We start from the raw sequence: 10,604 nt of genomic DNA on the forward strand, positions 1-10,604 counted from the left end.
TTAATTTAGCTCTTCTACTGAGAACCTACACTCATGCTTCAAGACTTGCTCAGCTCAAGTGTCATCTCCCCCAGGAAGCCTTCCAAAAGGCTGTTCAGACTATTATGTAATTGATGGGTTATCTTTTTTTTTCTCTTCCATCAGACCATAAATCTCTAAAGGCAAAGACATTCCCCCCACCCTTGTGCCCAGCATGGCACTTAATCAGTGACTGTTAATCGCATGGATGCATAAACATACAAATGAATGAAGTGAGGTAATAATATTTATTTTCCACATGTGGGATTCATGGTCAAACATGGGTGTTTCCATTTGGCCTACCATGCTCCACAGATTTTTATCAGGTTTTTTCTGGGCATATTTTCTCTTGTTCTGTTTCATTCTCTACTAAACACAAAAGGAAACAAGACTCAAGACTCAGGATACACACTAGTGGCTGGAAATTCAATCTAGTTTCCTGGACCAGAAAATTAAGTGAAAAAGCATCTTCAAAGGAAGTTTAAAATTTATAAACTGCAGTCAGACAAAATTAGGCATCGGAAATTCCCTTGTCTTGCATAGGAGAGTCACTTCACAACCCTCCCATGGCTGGCTGTGGAAACACCGCCATTAGTCACCTTACCTCCCTCCTGTTCTGGCTGGAGAGTCCGCTGTTATGGTTCATTTTAAGGCAAATTATTGTTAGTGTGTGAGAGCAAGTAATGAAGTGCAAACTTGGAGACCTCCATCATGGGATTCTCACTGAAAATGAAGGACAGGGAATAATTCTCAGCCTAATCTTATAAATTTCCAGATTGTATTCACTGGTTATAATTTACCTAACATTAAAAATTTTTTTTGTAACTTTGTAGGGTGACAGATGGTAACTAGACTTATTGTGGTGATCATTTCACAATGTATATACATGCAGAATCATTATGCTCTACACCTGAAACTAATATAATGTTGCTTGTCAATTTGCACTTCAATTAAAAAATATTACCTAACACTTATTAAGCACTCACATCATGTGTGTGTGTGATATATTCATAACTGGAAAAACCAGCCGGCCATCCCATCAAGATTTTTTCCTTTATAGCCTAAATGGAAAGAGGACAATGAGTACCACATGCAAACCAATTTGTCAAATTATCTTTAGTTTTAATTTTTCTGTGAACTCTGATTAAAGGAAATGTATTTGGGGAAAGGGTCATCCTGTTTGTTTATGTAGGACTTTTTTTTTCTTAATTTGAAAGAGATACCTGGTCAAAGTGTGGAGGGCATTCTCTTGAATAGATCAATATGCCCCAGTCAAAGTCTAGTTATCCCTTTTTAGGTAAGTAGGTGAAAGGGTGATGGTGGTAATGCGGGTCCTTAATAGCTCTGGCTGCAGCATTTTTCCCAGGCTGCTGGAAAATCCAAATTAAGGACAGGGCTCCTGGTCATAAAGAGACTTCTATCAATTCAAAACCCTTCTGTGGTGTCAGTAGAACAAGCCTGGCATTTCTCTCCTCCAAGAGGAGTGCATGTTCATGTGACTCAAGCCAAAGTGAAAACTGGCCTTGACCTGAGGTGAAGGACAGTGGTGATAAAAGAAATCTGACAGGACATTGTTATCAGTTTGAACATAAGCACGGGGTTGGAATATGGCCGCTACTTGTTCTTCCTTCTGCCAAGGAATTCGTTAATTAACCCATATTCCTTGCGTGTCCGGTTTGGAGCTGGTGTTATGTGAGTTAGCTAAGCATGTACTCCTTAGCTCATGAATTTATTGAGCATTTGGGGAAAACGTTTAATATGTGTACGGCTGTGTATTTCTCCAAGAACCATGCCCTGATCCTTTTATGTAGGGCTGCATCGGTTCTATAATAGCGCTTTCACAGAAGCAGTGATGAAGTACGCTTAACTGTGGGATGTAATTCAGATTTTCTCCCTCTTAGTGCATGACACTCCGTTCAGCAGCAGCTTCTGTGTGAGGGGAGGCGCACTCCAGTATGAACCCATCTCTTCCAGGTGCTGCCACAGGGCCTGGGCACTGACCCCTGTGGAGGTTAGGTCCCTGGAGTTTCTCTCCTTAACAAAACCCAAAGTGATTTTTTTAAACTGGAGATTTTGTGAGAAGTAGTTGGAAGGACAGGATTCTACTGTGGAATGAATACCGCCAGGCTTGCTGCGAAGTTTACTGAGGGAAATGATAGATCTGTAAGCTTTATTTTGTTACCCGTTTTCCATGGACAGTGGTATGGGTTAGGAAAACTAACAATACTCAGTCAAAGTGGTATTTCTTTCATAGAACGAGTCTGAGGGCGCCTGGGTGGCTCAGTCGGTTAAGCGTCTGCCTTCGGCTCAGGTCATGATCCTGGGGTCCTGGGATCGAGCCCCGCATGGGGCTCCCCGCTGAGCGGGGAGCCTGCCTCTCCCTCTGCCCCTCCCTCCCCCCTCTTACCAGGTGCACTCTCTCTCTCTCTCAAATACACAGAATCTTAAAAAAAAAAAAAAAAAAAGAAGTCTAGAGGCAGGAAGCTGCTGGCCTTGGTTTAGCGGCCCCACAATGCCTTACGCACCCTTTCTGTCTTTGCCTTTTGGTCCCGCCCTTCTTAGCAGGCGGGGCTTTTATCTTGCCGGTGGGTTTGTGATGGGGACATGGCTGTCACAGCTCCGGTGCCCTGTCTGTACTATAGGTACGAGGGCGGGAAGGGGCAGGCCAGGGGCCACTGCTGCTGGACCTGGTCCTTTTACATCGAAGTAAAAGCTTCCCCGGACGCTACCCCTCCTGCCCCCCAAGAGTTCCCCCTTTGTCTCATTGGCCAGAGCCTGTCACGTGGCCATGCTTAGCTGCGGAGGGACTGAGCAAGAAGTACCTATATCTGGCTCTCGCAGCTTCCCTGGCGGAGACCGGAAGGCAGAGGAGAAGTGGGAATAAGCCTCCCTACCAGTAACAGAAGAGTAGCTACCAGCCCTCCTTTAGGGAAGCAAGGAGCAGTCAGAATCCATTGGACGGCTTCCTTCTGTGGCACTTCTACGTGAATTAGATTCTTCTCGGTTTCAGGATACAGACACCTGCTCGGGTTCTTCCGCTCTTAGGAGCGCTAATTATAAGGCTACGGGGGAAATGAAGGAGACAGGAGGTTGTGTCAGGCCACGTGGTCCCACCTCTGGGACAGGCTGGACTGTGGCCAGTGCTCCAGCTCTGGGGACACTGTAGGTGGCTCTTCAGAATAGGGCACTTGTGGATCCCGTGACTCAGAGCTTTTGTTTCTAAACCTACCGCTCCTGCCTTTACTGGCAGACTTTCTCTTTGCGTCTTATAGCAAATGTCCTGAGAGACTCTCTGTTGGACAGCCGTCCCTGTCCCCGGGGGGTGCCCCTGTGGGGCGGCGCCAGCTCACAGCCACCCCCGGCCTCTGGCTGGCCTAGCAATGGCTTCCTTGGCCTGTTAGTGTGAGCAGGGTGATGGGTCATGGACTCCCACTCTTGGTCACACTTGAGCACACCCAGAAGGTGGGGTGAGGGGGGAGTGGGTGAGGTAGGCTCCCTGCGGCAACAGAGGAAGTAATGAAACAGTGTCCAGTCCTGGATCCCTCGTTCTAGGCTATCTGCTGCGCTGTGTCAAACTGGCCATTTGGGGGGGGGGGTGAGCTGTTTTACTCTTTATCAAGAGTTCTCTCTCATTTGTTCAAAGTTAAAGCCCTAAAAGTATTTTGCTTTGACTATCCAGAGTGTCAGAAAACTAGAATAAAAAAACAAAACCCCTGCATTTTTCATTGTTCTGGTGGTATGTGTTCTTATGTATTGTTTTTTTGTTTTTGTTTTTGTTTTTTAGAAATTGAGGTAAGATTCACCTAAGACAATAATTTAAGTTTTCTTTTTTTTTAAGATTTTATTTATTTATTTGAGAGAGGCACGTGTGCACGCGCAAACGGGAGGGGGGCTGGGGTGAGGGGAAAGCGGACTCCCCGCTGAGCAGGGAGCCCGATGTGGGACTCGATCCCAGGACACTGGGATCGTGACCTGAGCCGAAGGCAGACCCTTAATGACTGAGCCACCCAGGCACCCAACTTGAAGTTTTCTTTGGCGCATTCCTACATCGACCATTGTAAAGTAGACTTAGTGCATTTACAATGCTGTGTAACTATCCCCTCTGTCCAGACCCAAGTGATCTATTTTTGAACGAAAGTGTGCGAGTGTCGGGATGAGCCGGTCCTCTGTGCTGGAAAGAAAGACTGACCCCAGGAGCTATGTGTTTATGGACCTACGCTTCTTTATAGACTTCACGTAAGAAGATACCCTCCTGACCAATGTTACCAGGCAGCTCTCTCAGTTCTCAGAAACCTGCCTGCCCTCTCTCAAATGTCCCTCAGCTGCGGAAGACACAGCGAGAAGCTGTTTGTTGGCTGAGGATTTATTGTTTAATCATTTTATGGTGGCTTAGATAGCAGTTAAATTCACACAAAAGCAAACAAATGATGACCAAACTGAGTCAGGTGCAAAGCCATGGGTGGTTTGGTTCTGACATGAAAATAGAGTCTCTCCTCCCATTCACTCACTGGGAGAAGAATTTTGCAAATTAAGGCCTCAGGATGAATTATCAGAGGGCCAGGCCACTATTCAACCTCAACAACAAGTTTTATGGCAAAGCCCTTTCCCCTTCCTTGGCACTACCACAGAATCAGCCCGTTGGATCCTCACAACAGGCCCGTGAAGGAGGCAGGGCAGGCATGGTCATCCTATAAGACCAGAGACTCCGAGAGCATTGCCTGCCTCTTTCCTGACCACCCACCCTCTCTAACTCTACAAGGATAAAGGGGAGAGCCTCACAGGCCCCTCCAATTACAGAATAGCTCAGAAGGAGTGTGCTTGGATTTGACTTTCAACGCCAGTGTTTTTTAAACTGATGTTTTTCAATTTCAGGGGTTATGAACAGTGGAAATAACTAATGAGAGAGAACAGAGCAATAAATATCAGAGTACACTGTGCTCATAGTAAGTATTTTCTCCTGGAATGTTTTCTTCAGTAGTGTGTGTATGTGTGTACTGGGTCATGAAGTAAAATGTGTTTCCTAATGTAGGTTATAGTTTAACAAGTTTGAAAGCTACGGACATAAATGACTATGGTCCCATCAGATCTGCTCAGATTTAGACATGGCCAGCCTCAGGCCTCACCTGCTGCCTTGACCCTTCAAATACCGGGATGATAATGGGTGTGTTCAGAGCCCTTGTGCCAAGTTTATGTGCACTCTATCAGAGGCAAAAATGGAGCATGACAGTCTGCACTGAGGGCAAGTTCCAAGAACTGAGAACATAGCCCTTGGAGGGTTGTATAACTTTTCAACTGTAAAAACAGGGTCGGTCCTGGCTTTGCTGTCCCTGGTTACTTTGTGAATGTACTTGAACATTCTAGGGCATTTCTAGAGCCACAGGCCAGGGTACTGACCTCCCTTACACTCCTAAGAAGCATGCTGCAGAGTGCTCTGGCTAAAATTATCCTGCAGAAGCCACCTGTTTAGTTCCTTTTATACGTGTGCCTCTCAGCATTAGGTGTCCCAGATCACTTGGCCCAAATGCTTTCTCATGGAAAAGCCACTATTCCATCTGCTGGAGTTTGTTTTTTTTTAAAGATTTATTTATTTTAGAGAGAGACAGTGTGGGGAGGGGCAGAGGGAGAGGGAGAGAGGAACCCACGCTGAGTGCAGAGCCTGACGCGGGACTCGATCTCAGGACTCTGAGATCACAACCCTGAGATCAGGACCTGAGCTGAAACCAAGAGTCAGACACTTAACCAACTGAGCCACCCAGGCGCCCCTGCATTTGTTGGAGATTGTACTTTGCCTTTTTTATTTTGCTTCTGATAAACTTAAATCTGATAGTTTTCTTAGGCAGTGTCTACATGAAGACAACCCAGAAAATTAGGTAAAATATTTAGTCAAATGAATGACTACAAAAAAAATGCAGACGATTCCAATCAAAACTCAGCTTGATTTTTTTTTTTTTTACATGTTGAATTGGTTAATTTTCTTAGCGTCCCATAGATATAAGTAGCCACCATAGCAAGTAAGTAGCCATTTTGGTTTCTGTTCCTATTGTATTTTAAATTTTCTTTTAAAGTAATCTCTACACCCAACATAGGGCTTAAACCCATGATCCCGAGATCAAGAGTTGTCTGCTCTTCCGACTGAGCCAGCCAGTCATCCCGTGTTCCTATTGTAGTTTGAAATTTTATTACTCAATAAAAGTTCATTGAAAGTACTGAGTAGAAGCCTCGGACAAAATCGCTAAGAGATGTTAAAGGCTTGACTTTTAGACTCTTTAACTATCTAGCAATACTGGTTTTACCTAAAGGCAGTGGGCCTTTTGTGTATAAGGTGAAAGAGACGTTCAGACCAATGGCGATTGTGATGATGCTAAGGACAGTGGTGATAGCAATGTTTATTATATGGAGGGTACCATCTTCATTATTTCGTTTATTTCCTTTAATTATTACAAAAATGCTCTGAAGACAGCATGACATTGATTTTACTTTTAAGGACACTGAGAATTATCAAGAAGATACATATTACAATAGTAATATGCCAGATCCTCAGGCTGGCTCTCCGTGGAGGGAGAGGAGTTAGCCTGGAGGAGCCCTGTCAGCCATTTTCCCCTGGGGGGGGGGCAGGGGGTTGTACTTTTTTGTTTCCCGTCAGCTCACCGGGGGCAAATAACTGCAGGGGGGTGAAAACTCAGCCCTTATTCCTTAAGTGTTTACAGGGAGACCAGGTGAAGTGAAGTTCAGGTTCCCAGGAGCATGCCCCAGAAGACCCAGGTATGGGCCTGCCTGAGATGTGGGGCTGCCAGGGGAGGACAGGGGGCTTGTGTGAGAGAAGGTTCTGTGCAGCCCCAGTTAGGATGGCAGGGAAATGGGGCAGCCAGGGAGTCAGGGAGAGTGCCTTAGTGTCCTATAGCTGCTAGAACAAAGGACCACGGACTCGGTGGCATAAAGCAGCACACATTTATTAGCTTGTGGCTCTAGAGGTCAGATGTCTGAGATGGGGCTTGCTGTGCCAAAATAAGGTGTTGGGCAGGGCTGTGCTCCTTTCTGGAGGCTCTAGGAGAGAATCCGTTTCCGTGACTTTCCCAGCTTCTAGAGGCTTCCCGCATTCCTTTGCTCATGGCTCCTTCCATCTTCAAAGCCAACGATGGAGGGTTGAGTTCTTACATTAAATCCCTCTGGCCTGTCTCCACAGTCCTACCTCCTCCTCTGACTTTCTGCCTCCCTTTTCCACTAATAAGGACTCCAGTGATTACATTGGGCCTTCTGGATAATCCAAGATTAACCCCCACCTAAAAGTCAGCTGGTTAGCAACCTTAATCCCACCTGTAATCTAATTCCCCTCTGCCATGTGACCTAACACATTCACAGATCCCAGGGATTAGGACATAGACCTTTTTTTTTGGGGGGGGGGTCCATTGTTCTGCCTACCGCAGTGGCCTCTTGGAGAAAGGAGAGATTAGGAGAGACTTCTTGGAGGAGATGACCTCCAAACTGAGGCCTGAAGGAGGAAAGGGAATTAGCAAGGGGAAGAGTTGAGCTTGTACGAGGTCCCAGAGGGGAAAGGGAGCCCTGGCATGTTTGGGGAGCTGCAAAGGTCTCATACAAACACTCCCATGTAAGCCATCCCCTGTGACCCAGAAAAACATATGCCAAAAGCCACAGCCCCACAAAACAGAATTTCTCAAACCTCCGCACTGTTGCCATTTTGATCATTCTTTCTTGCCGGAGGCCTTTCCTGGGCATTGTAGGAATTTTGGCAGCATCCCTGGTCCCTACCAGATAGATGCCAGTAGCAGCCATGCAGTTGTAACAAGCAGAAATGACTCCAGACATTGCCAAGTGTCCCCTGAGGTGGCAAAATCTGATTGAGAACCAGCGGTATAAGATATAATGATAAAGAATTGTACTGGCTCGTTCCCAGTATCCCAGCTGGGAATGCTTGCCTATCCAGGTGTTCTTGTTAGGAGGAGCTATGGCTCCTTACTGCTTCTCTTTGCCAAGGTGGGTGGGGAGGTAACCAGATGTCTCAGATAGAGCCTTCCCCTCTTCCTCCTCCTCCTCCCCCCACCAACCAGTGAAGTCTATCCCTAAAAGTGGTTTGATTCAGGCCTTTAACTCTGCTTGGCACTAAGCATACAGAAGAACCCAAGAGACTCTTTCCTGACAAGATCGAGGGCCACAGAACAATGTATCAGCATCTTTCTTGTCATTGATTGTCGTCACACACACATTTGTTAAATTCTAGCTGATTCCACAGCATCTGTTCCTCATTAGGACACAGTGCAAACGCAATCGCCAAGATGATAAGAAACCCAGTGTGGGTGAGGGCTGGACCCTCCTGCCTGGCTCTTCATGCAGACTGGGATAGTCCCTTCACGGAGTGCAGTCCTGGCTTATGACTCTGAGCACCTTACTGCTCTGAACAGCAGCAAGCCAGGTGTGCTAATAAAAGTCCTAATTGGAAATAAGGATGAAAGTCCAGCTACTTAAGATGACCGGTGAGGAGGATGGGGAACCAGATTCCTGGACTGGGGAGCAATGAGGACCACACAGTGAGGGGCCTCTGTGCCAGACTGAGAGTTTGTCCTTAATCCTGAAGACTCTGGCGAGCCAATGAAGGGCTGTAAGCTGGTAAGTGACATAGCCAGATGAATTTAGAATATATTTCTAGAGCACTCACATTTTACAAAGTGCATTTGTGCACACGTCCCTCATTTAACGTTCTGTAGGTTGGGTATTATTTCCATTTGGCAAATGAAAACTTAGAGACATTATTAATTAATCAAGTTCAGAGAGCTAATAAAGTTGTGGCCAGGATTGAGTAGAACCTAGGTCTTCATTTCTACACTGCCATCTGGGTGCGTTTACTGTACTTAGATAAATACCATACATGAAGAGCTGGTAAGGGGACGTGAAGGCAAAGAACAGAAGAAAAGTTAGTTGTGCCCAGCATGGATTGGCACTGAGTAGTTAGTAGATGTTTTTCGAGGCTTACCGCTTCTTTTTTGCTATTCTTGTTTTTAGGTGGTGGAGGAGGGACAGTAAAGTATCCTCCAAATTGAGAAGGCATTTTGAGATTGAATAACAAAGCAGGCGACTCCATACAAGTTTACATAGAGTTTTATTCAGGATAACTTACTAACGGGGAAATCAGGCAGATGACAATCCAGATGCTATGCAGATATTCTCCACTAAGTCCAGACCTTTACAGATTGTATAGAGCGAGGGGATGTACAGCGGGCATTGTGATGAGGTCAAAGGGTCTACATACATGTAATTGATAATTAACATTTAACAGACCTCATGGTACTATCTGTGCATGGGGATGGGGTGGGGGATGAGGTATATCATCTCTATTAGTTATCTAAACAACGTTAGGGAAGACCAGAACAAGCCTTCCCACATTCTGGTCAGGGCATACATTAACCTCCAACGGGTCTAGAACATGAAGCCCCAAGGGAGGTCATCGCATGGATATGAACAAGATGGAGGGCCAAAGATGGAGTCGGTATTGTCAGCACCGTACACTTGTTTCTAAACTAATTATGATGATGTAGCCAAGTTACTGTTCCCCAGAGCAGTGATTTCCATCCTGTGGATCAAAACCCTTTGGGGGACCCACGATTATTCAGAGGGTCCTCAGGTTCAATGTGCATTTTCTTGATGGAAGCTGAAAATACTACCGTCTATTTTATAGGGACTCCAAAGTTTTTAAAAATTTAGCTTACATTACAAAGGGATCCTCATACTTGAAAGGTTGGGAATTATGTATCACTAAATACTAAATATAAATTACTAGATATTATGTGTGTATATTAGCAGAGGGTGGTGGGGCGTAGGGTAACAGGGGAGTTTGGGCGTGTAAAGATCAATAGGAAGGGGGAATCCAGTAACTTTGTATTCAGATGCCATAGAGTTGTGAGTCCGGAAGGACTAGACGTGCTGAGATGAGCATGGGGTAGCAAACATCGTGGACTTCTTTCTCTGCCCTAGGAAAGGAGTATTTCAATGACTTTCCCCCACAGGCTGGGGATGGTGCTTGATTTTATGTCAGGATTCAGGTGATACCCGAAGCATGTCCAAGCTGTATCAATAACAAAATGGTGTGTGGACAAAACTCCAAGGATTCATTTAGAGTTCAAGTTGGAGAGTAAAGAAAAGAATGCTTAAGCCTAAGCCCGGGGCTGCTGGAGAAACAGGAGAAGGGAATGAGAGAGGGGTAGCCCTGGGCCCTGGCAGAGGCAGGTTACCTCCGGGAATCTCATTCCCTCATCTGTAAATGGAAGTGACACCTCTTTGGCCCGAATAAACCCATGAATGTAAAGATCGCTGCCATGCCTCTTTGCAACAATAGACGTAGGTTCTGTACATATGTGTTTACTCTTTGACCCAACGATTCTCCCAGAAGTTTACCCTGAAGCTCTGTCTCCTCCAATAAAAACAATACATGCAAAAGTTTATTCACTATACCGTTGTTTGCCGTAGCAAAGTATTACAAACAACCTGCATGTCATATGTATTAGTTTTCTATTGCTGCCCAATACATTACTACACATTTAGCTAAAAGCAACACCTATGTATTAGTTCATAGCCCT

This window comes from Halichoerus grypus, chromosome 4 (assembly GCF_964656455.1).
Source record: "Halichoerus grypus chromosome 4, mHalGry1.hap1.1, whole genome shotgun sequence".
Taxonomy (NCBI): domain Eukaryota; kingdom Metazoa; phylum Chordata; class Mammalia; order Carnivora; family Phocidae; genus Halichoerus; species Halichoerus grypus.